Source organism: Oncorhynchus mykiss, chromosome 14 (genome assembly GCF_013265735.2).
Source record: "Oncorhynchus mykiss isolate Arlee chromosome 14, USDA_OmykA_1.1, whole genome shotgun sequence".
Lineage (NCBI taxonomy): Eukaryota > Metazoa > Chordata > Actinopteri > Salmoniformes > Salmonidae > Oncorhynchus > Oncorhynchus mykiss.
The window spans coordinates 761167-780207 of NC_048578.1; the positions used below are offsets into that span (position 1 = coordinate 761167).

The 19041-nt window shown below is 40.3% G+C and overlaps 1 long non-coding RNA gene across 1 annotated transcript; it reads left to right on the top strand.

The window, feature by feature from the left end:
* Nucleotides 1-1723: 1723 nt before the first annotated feature.
* On the top strand, nucleotides 1724-9580 carry LOC110488511. The gene is made up of 5 exons (XR_005035891.1): nucleotides 1724-2510; nucleotides 2650-2724; nucleotides 2846-2902; nucleotides 3025-3083; nucleotides 8486-9580. It is a non-coding gene; the product is annotated as an uncharacterized LOC110488511 (long non-coding RNA).
* The last annotated feature ends 9461 nt before the right edge of the window (nucleotides 9581-19041 follow it).

Sequence of the window (19041 nt, forward strand, 5' to 3'; positions counted from 1 at the left end):
CCAGTGTCTGTGCTATTTTGCCCATCTTAATAATTTATTTTTATTGGACAGTCGGAGAAATTGAACTGTTGACGTTGAGACGGATGTTTTGCGGGTACTATTTAATGAAGCTGCCAGTTGAGGACTTGTGAGGCGTCTGTTTCTCAAACTAGACATTAAACTAGACAAAAACTAGACACTAAAGTACTTGTCCTCTTGCTCAGTTGTGTACCGGGGCCTCCCACTACTCTTTCTATTTTGGTTAGAGCCAGTTTGCGTTGTTCTGAGAAGGGAGTAGTACACAGCATTGTACAAGATCTTCAGTTTCTTGGCAATTTCTCGCATGGAATAACCTTCATTTCTCAGAACAAGAATAGACTGATGACTTTCAGAAGAAAGTTCTTTGTTTCTAGCCATTTTGAGCCTGTAATTGAACCCACAAATGCTGATGCTCCAGATACTCAACTAGTCTAAAGAAGGCCAGTTTTATTGCATCTTTAATCAGAACAACAGTTTCCAGCTGTGGTAACATAATTGCAAAAGGCTTTTCTAATGATCAATTAGCCTTTTAAAATAATAAACTTGGCTTAGCAAGCACAATGTGCCATTGGAACACAGGAGTGATGATTGCTGATAATGGGCCTCTGTACGCCTACGTAGATTTTCCATTGAAAATCAGCCATTTCCAGCTGCATTAGTCATTCACAACATGAACAATGTCTACACTGTTTTTGTGATCAATTTGATGTGATTTTAATGGACCAAAAGATTGCTTTTCTTTCAAAAACAAGGACATTTCTAAGTGACCCCAAACTTTTGAATGGTAGTGTATGTAATGATCCAAAAGCAAATGAGTCATCATTAACAAAAACAAATTATGATTAGCAAGTAAATGCAAATACATTTTTTTCTGGTTAACACAACATAATTTAGAAACATATTTCTTAATTTGCAAACGCAACAGGGGTCAAAAATATGTTTTTATGAATGTCAACATTTGTGACTCCACAGATTTAATTTGTGACCCGCATCTTACTTATTTGTAACTTACTTGCATTACATTTGTGAGGTGTGAGAAAGCAAAGGAGGAAAGGAAAGGGAACTAAGAAATGAGGAGAATATGCCAGGGAAGGAAAGAGAGCCAGGAAAGGAGGAGAGAAATGGAAGTTAGGGAAGGAAAGGGAGAAAGAAATGGAGGAAAGGAAGCTAAGGTCAGAGGAAAGAAAAAAGTTAGAAAGGATAGGAGGAAAGAAAGCTAGGAAAGCAAATGATTGGAGGAACAGAAGGAAAGGGATCAATGTAAGCAAGCTAGGAAAGGAGGAAATTAATATAGGAAAGGAGGAAAGGGTAATTGTGATATATGTGTTTTTATTAGAACTGAGGATGTCCTACTCTGGATTCCGTATCTTTATCTGCATAAACTGATCTGTAAAATTTCACAAATGTGTGAAGCAACTCACAAATGGGAGTCAACTCACAAATGTAATGCAAGTCACAAATATGTCAAATGTAGGTCACAAATGTTATCTGTGGAGTCACACATCTTGTCATATTCACAAAAACATATTTGACCACTGTTGTGTTGAATTTGCTTTTGTTAATGATGCCTAATTTGCTTTTGGATATTGACATATGTTTGTTTAACTATATGGCATATTTACTGACTGAATTGTATTTAAAAGTTGCATTCTATATTTGCACAACATTTTTTGTTTGTGACTAACTACTTATATATTTTAAACATTTTGATAGAAATCTATCTCCATATTTTTATCCAAAACGTCAATAATGACGTGGCCGGCCAATCAGAAAGCGATCCAAAATCAAAACAAACCGAAAATCTGAAACTAGCTAATAAGCTAAAAGCCAGTAAAACGACACGGAAAGTATTTTGAAAGCTTGCTAATTCAACAGAGAAACAAAGAAACCGTTATGTAAGTCAGATGTTGATCCGTCTTCAATAAAATATCCGTTACTTTGAACATTTTGCTAATAGCTTAGCTAGCTGTAGAAAATGCCTTACTGGATCTGCTGTAACTCCTGCTTCAACCTCCCTGGTCCTGACTGCCAACTAGCTGTTGCCAGCTGTGGTCATGTCATCTGCAACGTGTGTTTTCAGAAAGGTAGCAAGTTCAGTCTCTATTTGATTGTGCTAATGCACCCTGTTATGTCTCTTGTGAAATTAAGTTCAACATATCATTGCCTAACTACTGATGATATAGGCCTAACGTCATATGAACCAAAAATATATTACTTTGTCAGTTTGCTGCAGTTCTGTCTTTTTCAAAACAGTTACAGGCTAAACTTGAAAACACTGTCCTCTGCTGGTCTTTGTCTGATGTTACAGAAACAGTTTGGCCAAAAGAAAAAATGCTCCATGCAGTTTGAGGGCCTCCTAGTAGTGTAATACTCTGCTATTCTATTGTATATGGTATTGTTCCAATAAACACATTTTCATTTTTCTTTCAGGCAAACAAGGGGAATGCATGATATGTAAAGCAAAATGTCAAGTTACTCCTCTCTCAGACAAAGTAAGCAGCGATATCTTATATATCTGTCTATTTTTATTGAACCTTTATTTAACTGGCAAGGCTCATAAACAAATCAATTTGATGGCATACATAAGTCTATTTGATGGTAGCCATAACTTTACAATCTTGACTTTCACAGAGTAGTGCAGAAGTGAAGGCCCTCTTCTCTGACATCAATTCTGTTGCAACCAAACACTTCACAGAGATAAGCAAGGTATTGCTCATGATGCTCATAGGCAAATAAGTAATTATTGATAGCAATCATTTTCAAACACATTTTCAAACACTGTACTGCATGTTTAAAAACAACATATATATCTACCCTATTACTGTAGGTGTTACTATTCCAGGCAAGGCACCAAAAGAGGCTGTTGGTGCATTACCAGAAGAGGGTAAGAGGAACATTTAGTCGTACCTCTTATTATTATTATTATTAAACCACTTTAATGGTAGCCTATATCTTGTGGTGTTACAATCTCAAACATCTGTGCAAATTTTTTCACAACCCATTTAGAATGAAAAGTTAGAACAAGTTTTACTCAAGATGAAGCAAGAAATTCAGCAAATGTCCAAGTAAGAATGCAAATTATTGACATAATTCAGTACCACATACAGTGCCTTTTTCCCACATTTTGTTGTGTTACAGCCTGAATTTAAAATGTATTCAATTGAGCTTTTTTGTAGTGATGCACTGATACTACATTTTTGGCCGATATCGATGTCCGATATTTTCCTTGCCATAAAAAAACGATACCGATAACCAATGTTTATAATTTTAGAGGCCTTTTAAGCATTCTAGTATAGTTAAATAGTTAACACACACACATGGACACATCGGTCTAAGGCACTGCATCTCAGTGCAAGAGGCGTCACTACAGTACCTGGTTTGAATCCAGGCTGTATCACATCCGTTTGTAATTGGGAGTCTCATAGGGCAGCGCACAATTGGCCCAGCGTAGTCCGGGTTTGGCTGGGGTAGGCCGTCATTGTAAATAATAATATGTTCTTAACTGACTTGCCTAGTTAAATAACACACACATTTTGTTGGCATTTACGTATGTCCCCATTACCAGTAAAACATTTATTTCACTTACTTGCTGTGCTGTTTCGTTGTTCATTTGTTAAGTCGTTTCATTCTCAACCAGGATTGCATCATACATGTCAAGAAGTGAAGTTTCAGCTCCGTCTGTCTGTGGCTTCTTCCTCGGTGCGCACTGTCACCGCACCGTTTCCATCTTGTCCAGCTGTGTATGTAACATTTCACGTAAACCCTGTTTCTTTTCTGCATCAAAGTAACGGTCCTTGTACATTGAGCATGGTGGCGACACAGTAAAGAGAGAATGTCACCAAATCGCTTGTTCACAGCCTGTGTGGGCAGTTTTGTTGCCGGGGCAAACTGTTGTCAAGGGCAACTGTTTCATTTGCCAATGTGGGCCAGTAAAAACATCCATCTCGTCGGGAAAAGGGGCCGTCTTCACTCCATAGAAACTAGTCAGCACTAACATCGCACACTAGCTGCTAGCTAACTGGTTAGCTTAGCATTGACAAAGTCAGAATGGGCATGTTCACTCCACTGTTATGTGACAGAATCGGTGGCGTTAGAATTAGGAATTAGAATACGAATACTACACTGAACAATAATAGAAAGGCAACATGTAAAGTGTTTGTCCCATGTTTCAAGAGCTGAAAAAAAAGTTCCCCGAAACTTTCCATACAGCATATCTCAAATTTTGTGCACATTTGTTTACATCCCTGCCAGTTTTGTTGAGCAGGCGTTTCAATGCCAATGACAGAGGGTATCACGTCTGATGCAGGCGCAGTTGATTAGCTTATTTCTCGAGTCAGTTGTTCGAATGGAGCTAGCTAGTGTGTTCATGTTTCCAAGTTTCAAACATGTTCTCAAATGCCATTGAAATGGCAGCAGTAGTATGACCACCAGCATATTCATGAGCATGCAATACGACTTTCCTCAGTACGAAATCCTCGACGACCCACTGTGCTGTCAGACTCAACATGCTCATGGAGCTGATATCACTGGTCCAAATGTCAGTTGTGAAGCTAAAAGCAGTGACGTTATTGCTGTGTAGCTCAGGTAGGGCAGCATCTGAAAAATAGTACAACAAAAAAATGTGTACCGGTGCTCGACCAGTCGGCGAAAGCCAACATCACCCACGACAGAGAACGGTTGATTGTCAAGTGCAATGAATTCCATTATCTTGGCGTTAATGTATTTCGCCTTTGAGTTGTCTCGCTTAAATGTCCTTACTCTTTGAAATGACTACTCGACTTGTTGACTGATCGATCCACACAGCAGACATCGTGAGCTAGATTAAGAATGCTGTGTTGCACGTGTAGCGCAAAATTTTACGTGGTGTCATTACATCATGAACCTACGTTATATACAGTGCCTTGCGAAAGTATTCGGCCCCCTTGAACTTTGCGACCTTTTGCCACATTTCAGGCTTCAAACATAAAGATATAAAACTGTATTTTTTTGTGAAGAATCAACAACAAGTGGGACACAATCATGAAGTGGAACGACATTTCTTGGATATTTCAAACTTTTTTAACAAATCAAAAACTGAAAAATTGGGCGTGCAAAATTATTCAGCCCCTTTACTTGCAGTGCAGCAAACTCTCTCCAGAAGTTCAGTGAGGATCTCTGAATGATCCAATGTTGACCTAAATGACTAATGATGATAAATACAATCCACCTGTGTGTAATCAAGTCTCCGTATAAATGCACCTGCACTGTGATAGTCTCAGAGGTCCGTTAAAAGCGCAGAGAGCATCATGAAGAACAAGGAACACACCAGGCAGGTCCGAGATACTGTTGTGAAGAAGTTTAAAGCCGGATTTGGATACAAAAAGATTTCCCAAGCTTTAAACATCCCAAGGAGCACTGTGCAAGCGATACTATTGAAATGGAAGGAGTATCAGACCACTGCAAATCTACCAAGACCTTGCCGTCCCTCTAAACTTTCAGCTCATACAAGGAGAAGACTGATCAGAGATGCAGCCAAGAGGCCCATGATCACTCTGGATGAACTGCAGAGATCTACAGCTGAGGTGGGAGACTCTGTCCATAGGACAACAATCAGTCGTATATTGCACAAATCTGGCCTTTATGGAAGAGTGGCAAGAAGAAAGCCATTTCTTAAAGATATCCATAAAAACTGTTGTTTAAAGTTTGCCACAAGCCACCTGGGAGACACACCAAACATGTGGAAGAAGGTGCTCTGGTCAGATGAAACCAAAATTTGACTTTTTGGCAACAATGCAAAACGTTATGTTTGGCGTAAAAGCAATACAGCTGAACACACCATCCCCACTGTCAAACATGGTGGTGGCAGCATCATGGTTTGGGCCTGCTTTTCTTCAGCAGGGACAGGGAAGATGGTTAAAATTGATGGGAAGATGGATGGAGCCAAATACAGGACCATTCTGGAAGAAAACCTGATGGAGTCTGCAAAAGACCTGAGACTGGGATGGAGATTTGTCTTCCAACAAGACAATGATCCAAAACATAAAGCAAAATCTACAATGGAATGGTTCAAAAATAAACATATCCAGGTGTTAGAATGGCCAAGTCAAAGTATAGACCTGAATCCAATCGAGAATCTGTGGAAAGAACTGAAAACTGCTGTTCACAAATGCTCTCCATCCAACCTCACTGAGCTCGAGCTGTTTTGCAAGGAGGAATGGGAAAAAATGTCAGTCTCTCGATGTGCAAAACTAATAGAGACATACCCCAAGCGACTTACAGCTGTAATCGCAGCAAAAGGTGACGCTACAAAGTATTAACTTAAGGGGGCTGAATAATTTTGCACGTCCAATTTTTCAGTTTTTGATTTGTTAAAAAAGTTTGAAATATCCAAGAAATGTCGTTCCACTTCATGATTGTGTCCCACTTGTTGTTGATTCTTCACAAAAAAATACAGTTTTATATCTTTATGTTTGAAGCCTGAAATGTGGCAAAAGGTCGCAAAGTTCAAGGGGACCGAATACTTTCGCAAGGCACTGTACGAACAGTTCTCATCTATCTCTGTTATATCGGTTTTGCACATCGGCGTTAAACTAGACATTGGGCCGATACCGATGTTGGCATTTTTTGCTAATGTCGTCCGATTCCGATATGTTCACCAATATATCATGCATCCCTAATTTTTGGTCAATAGCATACACACAATACCCCATAATGTCAAAGTGGAATTATGTTTTTCGAAATGTTAAAACATTTATTAAAGCTGAAATGTCTTTAGTCAATAAGTATTCAACCCCTTTGTTATGGCAAGCCTAAATAAGTTCAGGAGTAGAAATGTGCTTAACAAGTCCCATAATAAGTTGCATGGACTCACTCTGTGTGCAATAATAGTGTTTAACATTATTTATGAATGACTACCTCATCTCTTTACCCCACACATACAATTATCTGTAAGGTTCCTTAATCAAGCAGTGCATTTAAAACATAGATTAAACCACAAAGCAGACATTGAGCATGGTGATGTTATTAATTACGCTATGGGTGGTGCCTCTATACGCCCAGTTACTACAAAGATACAGATGTCCTTCCTAACTCAGTTGCTGGAGAGGAAGGAAACCACTCAGGGATTTCACCATGAGCAACAGTTAGAGTTTAATGGCTGTTACAGGAGAATTATAAGGATGGATCAACAACATTGTAGTTACGACAATACTAACCTAATTGACAGAGTGAAATTAAGGAAACCTGTACAGAATAAAAATATTCCAAAACATGCATCCTGTTTCCAACAGGCTAACTAATACTGCAAAAAAATGTGTCAAAGCAATTCACTTTTATTCCTGAATACAAAGTGATGTGTTGTATTTGAATTGACCCAAACATATTACTGAGTATCAATCTCTATTTTTTCAAGCATAGTGGTGGCTGCATCATGTTATGGGTATGCTTGTAATCGTTGAGGACTGGAGAGTTTCAGGAATACAAAGAAACTGTCACGGCTTTCTTCCTGGGAAGGAGAGGCGGACCAAAACGCAGCATGGTTATAGTTCATGGTTCTTTAATCAGAAAACTCAAACATGAACAAACTACAAAACAATAAACGTGAAAACCGTAACAGTCCTAACTGGTGCATAAAACACAAAGACAGGAAACAATCACCCACCAAATACCCAAAGAATATGGCTGCCTAAATACGGTTCCCAATCAGAGACAACGATAAACACCTGCCTCTGATTGAGAACCACTCTAGGCAACCATAGACTTACCTAGACAACTAAACTGAACGCAACCCCATTAATCTAATAAACCCCTAGACAAGACAAACACAATAAATCACCCATGTCACACCCTGGCCTAAACCAAAATAATAAAGAAAACAAAGATAACTAAGGCCAGGGCTTGACAGAAACGGAATGGAGCTAAGCACAGGCACAATCCTAGAAGAAAACCTGGTTCAGTCTGCTTTACACCAGACACTGGGAGATAAATTCACCTTTCAGAAGGACAATAACCTAAATCACAAAGCCAAATCTTCATGAGTTTCCCAAAAAGACAGTGAATGTTCGTGAGTGGCCGGAAATCTATGGCAAGACCTGAAAATGGTTGCCCAGCAATGATCAACAACCAATTTTACAGAGCTTGAATAATTTTTTAAAGAATAATGTGCAGATGTTCCACAATCCACATGTGGAAAGATCTTAGAGACTTACCCAGAAAGACTCACAGCTGTAATCGCTGCCAAAGGTGCTTCTACAAAGTATTAACTCAGGGGTGTGAATACTGAAGTAAATTTGATATTTAATTTTCAATAAATTTACAAACACATTGTCACTTTGTCATTATGGGGTATTGCGTGTATGCTATTGAAAGTATGGGTAAATTCAGGCTGTAACACAACAAAATGTGGAATATGTTGAGGGGTATTAATACTTTCCGAAACTGTACTGTATAAATGACTGCTTAGTACAATTTAAAAACTTTTATTTTCCAGAAAAATTACAGCGCAGAATGCATATATTGCCAAGCTGGAGAGCACTCTTCAGCATCAAAGGTATTTATCTTTATAGGTGTTACTGCGTTCTACTCACAAGGTGTCACTATTGTCAGCTTTGTTTCTCAAACATGAGACCATGGAGGGGACTAATTTGTTATCAACATATTGTTTATTCAGATTAACCCGTTAGTATTAATGGCACCTTGTGACTCTCTGCTGCTCTCTCCCTCGCTCCGCTGACACTAATGTCGTGTTCAAATCAACTGGGAAATCGGAAATCTCTGACTTCCGACTTCAGTGCGTTCAAGACAACTGAGAAATTAGAAAAAAACTAGATCCGACTCGGAAAAATAATTTTGAACTGTCACCCAATTCGGAATTCCAAGTTGGAAACTCTGTCATCTTTCTAGAGCTCCGACTTAACGACCAGAAGATCACTGACGTCATGATTTGGCCTTGTTTATTCCCCCAGTTGTCTTGAAAGCACAATGACCATCAGATGCAGGTACCATCAATCCAGTAAACAAATAAAGCAAATTATTTCAATTTATGCTCAGCTGTGCCTCGCAAGTGCTACACCAATTGATTTATTTTGTTATCAAAGCTGGAGTTTTGAAATATAATATGGTCTGAGAATAACAATATTGGCAGGCCAGGCATATAACCAATATGCTGTGATACTGTATTAGGCCTACTGCACAAACCTCATTTTTATTAGGTTAATGTACATTTTTAAACACAACTTAAAAAATGTATCTTGAAAAGTTTGGTGACCACTGGCCTAGCTCATATTAGCTTTAGCTGCTGTTTGGTTTTGCCCTGCAGTAGCACACCCGTCTCACCTGAATAAGCCGGGGAGGCTTGTGAACATTATGTCTGAGTGAGCATTTCCATAATCTTTCTTCCTGGGTTCTATGAGAATTAAATGCGACATGCCATGTTATGTGATTTCCCCTCAGGGCAGAAAACATTGAAGTGGATGGCAGGGGTCTGTTTAGGAAAGTATGTGAACCTTTTCAATTCAAATATGGTTCATTTTGACATTGAATTATTGCACTACAAATGCTTACTTTGTTTAATATTAAATTAAATGTTTACCCTGAATCCAAATCGTTATTTGATGTTTGTGCCAGTGATGAAGGCTACAGCATACTGAAACGGTCATTGGTTTTAATGATAGAAATGTATGTTTGTACAAACTGAAGTCTTCCTCTCCATTGAACAGCCGGAGATCTCTGGAAGTGTCCAAAGGCTGGCCTTCATCAGTCCTCCACAGGATGGCTGTGTAATAAACATGAAGGGAGACAGAGAGTTTTTTCAAGCACAGGGCGCAGCAGGTGTTTATTGCAAAGGACTACAGGAGGAGGCAGGTAGCTGGGTCCAGGGGCAGACAGGTGGTCATACACAGGGGGTCCAAAATGGCAACAGTACAGGCAGGGAAAAGGCTAGTAACATAGTCAAGGTAGATAACAGGAAATCCGATAAGCTAAAGTAAAGGCAGGGAATAGGCAAAAGGCGTCGTTAGTGAGGCAGGCAAAAACTATCATACACAGGATGTGTAAATCACAGGAAACCCAGCGCTCTGAAAGATGTGTGTCACAAAATAAACAATACCTCACAGTGATGGGGTGCAAAGAACTGAACTAAATGGTGTGTGGTCATGACATACAGGTGTGTGAACAGGTGATTAGAATTCAGGTGATTGGGATCTGGAGAGTGAGCTGCGTTCAGGGGATCTAGGTGTTTGAGAGTGTGAGCTGGAAAGTGGGCTGGAAAGTGAGCTGCGTTCAGGGGATCTACGTGTTTGAGGGTGTGAGTTGGAAGCAGAAGTTACAAGTTGGATGGGTACATCTGCTATACCACTGTACACACACACACAAATAATTGTTCTATATAGTGCCAAATAATGGTTCTTTGGTTTGTAACTATAGTGGATCCCTTTTTGTTGCTGTTCCCTTTTTTGAAAGTTCTATATGGAACTTCTGTGGTGCTATAAATAACTTTTTAATAAGGGAAAAATCTAAGAACCTTTTGAAGAACTATAAAGTTAAAAAAAATTCTGGTTAGCCATATTATATATCCATAGGGTGTTATTATTGTATTAATTCACAAGTTGAATCAGGTAGGCTAACTTTGGAACGGCTGTGGATCCCCGAAGAGAGAATTGAGAACCACTGATTTAGTCAACTGTTCTCAATTGACATAAGGCCTTGCAATAACATAACACAACAGATTAGATCAACTGGAATGACGCTCTCACTCACGGTTGCACAAAAGAGCTGTGAGCAAACCACGTCCCAAAATATTCTAATGAGCTACCGCCCCTACATTTTAATTATCGCTAAAAGGTTAAAGAACCCTTTTCTGAACTGCAAAAAAAACAATGAACGGTTCAAAGAGTTCTTTAAGTCATTATGGATCACCCTTACCAAAAAACCCTAGAGGAAACCTCTTTTCTAAGTGTGTACTCTACTCATAGACAGTCAGGCAGATAGATATCCGTGGAGCTGTTCACTGCTAACATAAGAGCACAACGCTTCAATGGATTCAACTTCTGTATGTTTCCATTTATGGTTAGTAGACTCTTCTATGAGTCTGACTGTAAGCACTATATGTGAGTTTTAGCATTCGATATTTAGGGTGTTACTGAACTTGTGGTGTATAAATTCTAAATATTGTATCTTTAGGTACCGTCTTAGATCGATCAACCAATCAGAACACCCTGGTCAACCACTCAGCTCGCTCGGTCACTGTCAGGTATCACTTGTTATAATCAGATCATTATCATAACCTTAGGATTTATACACCAGTGTGCCTTGACACAATAAAATAACTTTGATACCTTGAATTCTTTCCTCCCAGCCATCTGGCAGAGATGCAAATTACCCCTAACCTGCCTTATCGTAGGGACACAGGGTAGGAGACGCCCATGTTCAAGCCCTCCTCGGCCTACGGACACCCCTTCATGTCCTCTCTGGGGGCCACCTGCCCTCCACCATAACACCGCCAAGCGCCAGCCATCATGATGGCACATGGAGACATCTCTGATCCACTTCAATGCTCTGCACGAGTGACTTAGCTGTAGATGAGCTGTGGAATAGGAAGTATTGGTCTTAAATTGAATCCACTACACAGGGTTAAGAAGAGGTTTGAAGCTGTTGGGTTTGTTTGTACTGTTGCGTGTACATTGTCATTTTAATGGCTACATACAGTATTATTTAATTGGTTCAATGAAGTTTGTCACAATAACAAGTACTTTTTTTAAAACAAAACAATCAAATGGATATCTCAATAATGAATTGGCCAGTAAGACACTGAAATCACAAAATCTGTACTGTAACTACTGTACCCCTGAGTCATCAATCATTAACAAACTGCTCATCTGATTGGCATGTTTAGAGGTTGTGATTTGCAGTATAATTAGCTGACAAAAAGTTATGCTCCCTATACTGTCAATGCATTTGTCCACAAAAGGTAGGTAAACTGGCAAGCAAAAAAAAATATGGGGTAAAATGTGTTTACCCTACACTACTGTTCAGGCTCAGTTGCCTTACTGACGCCAGCTACCTGTGATGTGAACCAGTGGCCAGTGGGTGACACTATAATCCACTATGCTACCATGGACTCAGCCTCTGATTTCAACACTTTTCTTTAGGGGAGAATTTGAATACAACTTTTGGGGATAAGGATCTATATTGTGGATTTGTTGTATTTGGAAGAATATATATTGCCTCTAGGGTGGTCTATGAGTAAAAAGAGGAGCAGGTAAAGGGCAGGGTGGTTGTGGCGGGCCCACTCATGTTCTGTTAGTCACACACTCACCCAGATGTCCCGCATGTGAAGGGCCTTTGAAGGCCCTGACTCCATCCCATGCTTGAGTGATGTCAGCGGGGCTGTGGAAAGATTCCTTTCCTGTCAGACAGCTTGGCAGGATGTGTGAAGAAAGGCCGAAAGACAACACCGAGATTAGGCCGCTTTTGTCACGGCTCCGTGGCAGACTTTAAAGGCCTTGGCTACTTTCCCATCACACAGATTTCTTTTCTCACTCTGCATCCCTCTCTTTTCACCAGCAAGGTAAACATTTGGGTAAACCATGACCTCTTTAGCTTTTTTGTGTGTTTTTATTTTCCCGGTTTTAAATGATAGCTTTGTTGATGTGTAGGCCATTCTGAATGTCATTGTAAAAAGAGGGAGGTATGCAAACAGAGGGGTTTATTCTCTGCCAGGTATTCACAGGTGTGTCCTTCATGGACGCCGACTTCATTCACCTGATGCTTCCTTTCAGTGAGGACCAGTAAAGACCTCTGGACACTTTTTCATCACCACAATACAATTGGTATTTGCACAAGTGCACAGGAATCTGGTACATGGGTTCACACGCTTTCTTCAGCACATTTGTTTGTTAAACATTTGAATCAAAGCATGTCCACCATCAGTATCAAAATATATTAGTGATTTGGTTTTAAAAAGACATAATGTCACTGATTGTTCCAGAATGAGACAATTCTCATTGATGCCTCCTCTTCACTCTGTCGTCCTCATTGACCAGCTGTGAACTCGACACCAATGTCTTTCAACAGCACATGTCTGCCTGAATCATCCTGCTGAGAGCTTCTCAAATCTGAGTCCGCACGTAAGACTTGTTCATCTATCATCTAGAACAAAAATACTGACAGACAGCTAGATTACCAGTTGCTCTGACTACCCCATCTTTTAACAGCAAAAATGCATTTTAAATAGTACATTCAAGTTTTCAATGATCTCTGTTTCCATGTTTACATTTTGTTTAGAAAATTTTGAAAATACTTATTTATTTTCAGAAGTTTGAAGTAACGAATTAGAACTGCTCTTGTTCCTGTAATTGAGTAGCTTTTAAGAGTATTTTTCAAAGTCAGTAATTGTACTTCTACTTGAGGAAAAAATATTTAAAATGACAGTATTTAAAGGTCCCCCAAGAGGAAGTTGCCGGCACTATTACAACGTAATTTCATGTACTAGAGAGGAAATACACGTTTAGGTTCCACCTCCGAAGAGTGACGAAGGCTACTTATACATATTCACAAATTGGGTGTGGGGATTTCCGCATGGAGTTGATAAACATAAACAAATAGGGCACTGACAGCTGCCAGTATAGCGAGCATAACCTTACCTAGCTAGCTAGCTATCTTGCTAACCTTATCTAGTTAGCTAATGTTATGTTGTTGCTGCTTTTTTTCTTATTCAAAAGATTAGCCAGCTGGCTCTATGGCTGTTTCTGAAGCTGCTTCAAGGCAAAGAGTGGCTACTTTGAAGAATCTCAAATATAAAATCTATTTGGATTTTTTTGAACACTTTTTTGGTTACTACATGATTCCATGTGTGTTATTTCATAGTTTTGATGTCTACACTATTATTCTACAACATCGAAAATAGTAAAAATAAAGAAAAACCATGGAATGAGTAGGTGTGTCCAAATTTATGATTGGTACTGTATAGACACTACCATTCAAAAGTTTGGGGTCACTTAGAAATGTCCTTGTTTTTGTAAGAAAAACAACAAAACTGTCCATTAAAATAACATCAAATTGATCAGAAATACAGTGTAGACATTGTTAATGTCGTAAATTACTTACGTAGGCGTACAGAGGCCCATTATCAGCAACCCTCACTCCTATGTTGCAATGTCAAGTTGTGTTAGCTAATCCAAGTTCATCATTTTAAAAGGCTAATTGACCATTAGAAAATTCTTTGGCAATTATATTAGCACAGCTGAAAACTGTTGTCCTGATTAAAGAAGCAATAAAACTGGCCTTCTTTAGACTAGTTGAGTATCTGGAGCATCAGCATTTGTGGGTTCAATTACAGGCTCAAAATGGACAGAAACAAAGCACTTTCTTCTGAAAGTCGTCAGTCTATTCTTGTTCTGAAAAATGAAGATCTCGTACAACACTGTGTACTACTCCCTTCACAGAACAGAGCAAACTGTCTCTAACCAGAATAGAAAGAGGAGTGGGAGGCCCCGGAGCACAACTGAGCAAGAGGACAAGTACATTAGTGTCTAGTTTGAGAAGCAGACGCCTCACAAGTCCTCAACTGGCAGATTCATTAAATAGTACCCGCAAAACACGAGTCTCAACATCAACAGTGAAGAGGCGACTCCAGGATGCTGGCCTTTTAGGCAAATTTCCTCTGTCCAGTGTCTGTTCTTTTGCCTATCTTAATATTTTATTTTTATTGGCCAGTCTGGGATATGGCTTTTTCTTTGCACCTCTGCTTAGAAGGCCAGCATCCCGGAGTCGCCTCTTCACTGTTGACGTTGAGACTGGTGTTTTGCGGGTCCATTTAAGGAAGCAACATCATGGGTAAGCTTTGGCCATCATCTTTCAGCTTGAAAAAAGTGGATTTCTACTAGTGTGGGCGTACTTGAGTAGTACTCAGTAATCTTTCCACCCCTGATTTTAATTGCTTTGAATGTTTAATTTATTTTCAAATGTTAATAGTACATTCTTATATATATCCTTAATGTTTTCTACATACAGATGTGCCTTGTTGCAACTCATAAAATAAATGAACTTAGTTCCTACTGTACATTAATTTCCTCTCTTCCTTTTTCGATGTAATGCATGGAGAAGATCATGTCTAACAACGTTCAAGTAACCTTAGCGAAATTAGCTAATTATCAAGGTCAATCTTTTTATTTTAAAAGAAAATCAATTACTTTTAACCCAAGTACTTTTTAAATTATCTATCGTTTTTTTTACACCAGCCATTTTACTTCTACTTGAGTGAAATGTAATTGAAGTAACAGTCCTTCTACTTTAGTAGGATATGTCAGAACTCTTTCCACCGGTTTGTTTCTAATCTCTTAATGTGTTTTGTCCCCTAATTTCTATGGCTCTGTGACATTTCCCTCATGGAAGAGGTGAAAAAAGTGTTGTAAAATAAGGACATACCACCTGGTACTGACAACCTGAATTGCTGAGGTTGGTAACAGAATACATTGTGACTCCTGTTTGCCACATCTTCAATTCAAAGCCTAGAAGATGGTGTATGCCCTCAGACACGGAAGGAGGCAAAGGTCATTCTGCTACCCAGGAATAGCAGAGCACCCTTTAATGGTTCAAACAGCCGACCAATCAGCCTGTTACAAGTGCTCAGCAAACGTTTGGAAAAAATAGTGTTTGAATAGGTCTTAGGAAACTTTGCAGTATTTCGTTTTTTAAGTACTATTTTTTACATTATAAGCTCTGGAAATGTTTTGTGTCATTACAGACACCTGGGAAGAACTATTGGATATTAGAGCGGCGGTAACTCACCAGAACTACCAGCATTACAACCAGGAATACGACTTCCCTGGAGCAGATCCTTTGGTCACTCTCCCCAGAGCAATTTAACTTATTCCAGAGGCCAATCCAAAACATCACCGGCAGAGTAGAGGCACTCGAGGCGGGCCGCTGGTTCGACTTAAGAGGCACGTACACCACCCACCACTTCCAAGTATATTGCTTGCTAATGTTCAGTCTTTGGGAAACAACGTTGATGAGCTTAGAGCAAGGATTTCTTTCCAGAGAGACATCGAGGCCTGTAATGTACTTTGTTTCACGGAAACATGGCTCTCTCTGGATATTCTGTCAGAGACGGTAAAGCCAGCAGGATTCTCAGCACATTGCGCAGACAGGAATAAATATCTCTCCGGGAAGCAGAAGGGGGGAGGGGTGTGTTTCATGATTAACGACTGATGGTGTAATTATAGGAATATACAGGAACTCAAGTCCTTTTGTTCACGCTACCTAGAATACCTCACAATTAAATGCCGACCATATTATCTCCCAAGAGAATTCTCCTCCGTCATCGCCACAGCCGTTTACATCTCACCTCAAGCCAAAACCTCGATGGCCCTCAAATAACTTCAATGGACTTTATGCAAACTGGAAACCACATATCCTGAGGCTGCATTTATTGTAGCTGGGGTTTTAACAAAGCAAATCTGAGGACTAGGCTGCCGAAGTTCTATCAACATAACATACTGTCCTACTCGCGCTACTAAGACTCTCGATATTTGCTATTCAAACTTCCGGAATGCTTACCAGGCCCTCCCCCACCCTCCTTTCGGCAAATCTGACTGCTCCCGTCCTATAGGCAGAAACTCAAACAGGAAGTACCCGTGCTTCGTACTATTCAATGCTGGTCTGACCAATCGGAATCCACACTTCAGGATTGTTTTGATCATGTGGGCTGGGATATGTTCCGGGTAGCTTGCGAAAATAATCTAGATGCATACGCGGATACGGGGACTGAGTTTAGAAAGAAGTGTATAGGAGATGTAGTACCCACTGTGACTATTAAAACCTACCCTAACCAGAAACCGTGGATAGATGGTAGCATTCGCGCGAAACTGAAAGAGCGAACCACCGCATTTAACCATGGCAAGGTGACAGGTAATATGGCGAAACATAAACAGTGTAGTTATTCACTCCGCAAGGCAATTAACTTCTTGCGTCGAGCAATCCCGTATCCAGGAGCGTAATCATAGCCTCAAGCTCATTACCATAACGCAACGTTAACTATTTATGAAAATCGCAAATGAAATGAAATAAATATATTCACTCACAAGCTTAGCCTTTTGTTAACAACACTGTCATCTCAGATTTTCAAAATATGCTTTTCAACCATAGCTACACACGCATTTGTGTAAGAGTATTGATAGCTAGCATAGCATTAAGCCTAGCATTCAGCAGGCAACATTTTCACAAAAACAAGAAAAGCATTCAAATAAAATCATTTACCTTTGAAGAACTTCAGATGTTTTCAATGAGGAGACTCTCAGTTAGATAGCAAATGTTCATTTTTTCCCAAAATATTATTTGTATAGGAGAAATCGCTCCGTTTTGTTCATCACGTTTGGCTAAGAAACGTTTTTCTTTTTCATCCAAACATTAAAAGAGCGCCCCCTATATCGAAGAAGTTAAACAAGCTAAACATTAGTATAGAGATAAAGTGGAGTCGCAATTCAACGGCTCAGACATGAGACAGGCACGCTTGAAGATAACACAGTGCCACCGACGAGGCCTGCTACTAAGGACTGTGGGCTCTCCTTCTCCGTGGCCGACATGAGTAAAACATTTAAACGTGTGAACCCTCGCAAGGCTGCCGGCCCAGACGGCAATCCTAGCCACGTCCTCAGAGCATGCGCAGACCAGCTGGCTGACTGGTGTTTATGGGCATATTCAATCTCTTCCTTTCTCAGTCTGCTGTCCCCACATGCTTCAAGATGGCCACCATTGATCCTGTAGCCAAGAAGGTAAAGGTAACTGAACTTAATGACTATAACCCCGTAGCAATCACTTCTGTCATCAGGACGTGCTTTGAGAGACTAGATCCACAGACAATGCAATCGCCATCGCACTGCACACTGTCCTATCCCATCTGGACAAGAGGAATATCTTTTTAAGAATGCTGTTTATTGACTATAGCTCAGCATTAAACACCATACTATCCTCCAAACTCATCATTAAGCTCGAAGCCCTGGGTCTGAACCCCGCACTGAGCAACTGGGTCCTAGACTTCCTGACGGGCCACCCCCAGGTGGTGAAGGTAGAAAACATCACCTCCACTACACTGATCCTCAACACTAGGGCCCCACAAGGGTGCGTGCTCAGCCCCCTCCTGTTCTCCCTGTTCACCCATGACTGCGTGGCCAAGCACACCTCCAACTCAATCATCAAGTTTGCACACGACACAACAGTAGTAGGCTTGATTACCAACGATGACAGGACAGCCTACAGGGAGGAGGTGAGGGCCCTGGGAGTGTGGTGCCTGGATAACAACCTCTCACTCAACGTCAACAAAACAAAGGAGATGATTGTGGACTTCAGGAAACAGCAGAGGGTGCACCCCCTACCTACATCGACGGGGTGGAAAGTTTCAAGTTCCTTGGCGTACACATCACTGACAAACTGAAATGGACCACCCACACAGACAGTGTGGTGAAGAAGGCTCAACAGAGCCTCTTCAACCTCAGGAGGCTAAAGAAATTAGGCTTGTCACCTAAAACCTTCACAAACCTTTACAGATGCACAATTGAAAGCATCCTGTCAGACTGTATAACCACCTGGTACGGCAACTGCACCGCCCACAACCGCAAGGCTCTCCAGAGGGTGGTATTACTGGGGGCAATCTACCCACCCTCCAGGACACCTACAGCACTGGATGTCACAGGAAGGCCAAAATATCATCAAGGACAACAACCACCTGAGCCACTGCCTGTTCACCCAGCTATCATCCAGAAGGTGAGGTCAGTACAGGTGCATCAAAACTGGGCCCAAGAGATGGAAAAACAGCTTCTATCTCAAGGCCATCAGACTGTTAAACAGCCATCACGAGCACATTAGAGGCTGCTTCCTATAGGCATAGACTAGAAATCACTGGCCACTTTAAGGAATGGAACACTAGTCACTTTAATAATGTTTACATATCTGGCATTACTCATCTCATATGTATATACAGTTTTCTATACTATTCTACGGTATCTCATTCACCTAATATCTTGCATTACTCATCTCATATGTACAGTG